We start from the raw sequence: 834 nt of genomic DNA, 5'->3' as shown, positions 1-834 counted from the left end.
TCACAGAAAGCAACAAAGGAGAAAAATGCAAGTACTGAACGAGTGAACAACTACAGAGCAAATATTAATGTGGTATAATGACTTAGTGACATTAACTCTACTGTATATGTAATTAAACTGGTTGTTAACAACATCCATTAAAAGACAAGAACCAGGACTGGAGAAATGGCTTAGTAGTTAAGAGCACTGGTTGCTCTCTCAGAGAATGTGGATTCAATTCCCAGCTCCCACATGGTGGTTAACACCTTCTGTAACTCCAGAGCCAATGGAATCTGACACCCTCTTCTGACCTCTGCAGACATTGCATAGCACGTGTGCACTTATATACATTCAAGCAATACACACATACACACAAAATAATAAAATAAATAACAATTTTTAAAAGCGAAGAAACTTCAAATGTGCCCAACCGTCTACAGTACCTAAGAAATGCTTGAACTGAGAAACTTATGAAAGTTGAATATAAAAAGAATGAAAAAGGCAAATTACAAAAACAAGCCAAAATGCATTTTTATTAGTTAATAAAGAAAATGTATTAGCAGGGACCCAGGAGCTTGCAGTACTTTATTTCCATATGGTCATGCACCTCCTCCCTGGCTCTTACAATTTTTCCAACCCTCTCATCCACGATGGTCCCTGAGCCTTGGGTTGCTGAAGTTTAATGAAGGGATTCTGTCCAAGGACCATCACTGAGCAGAATCTTGACGTCTACACTTTGGCTATTTGTGAACTTTTGTGTTCCTGGCCCTCGGTTGCATGAGCAAGCTTCATTATTAAGAACTGAGAGATTCATTGAATAACATAATGTAGAAAATATAAAAAGGAATGATACTT

The sequence above is a fragment of the Nannospalax galili genome, unplaced genomic scaffold (assembly GCF_000622305.1).
Source record: "Nannospalax galili isolate Female #2095 unplaced genomic scaffold, S.galili_v1.0 scaffold1879, whole genome shotgun sequence".
Lineage (NCBI taxonomy): Eukaryota > Metazoa > Chordata > Mammalia > Rodentia > Spalacidae > Nannospalax > Nannospalax galili.
Note: the sequence above shows the minus strand (reverse complement) of the source record.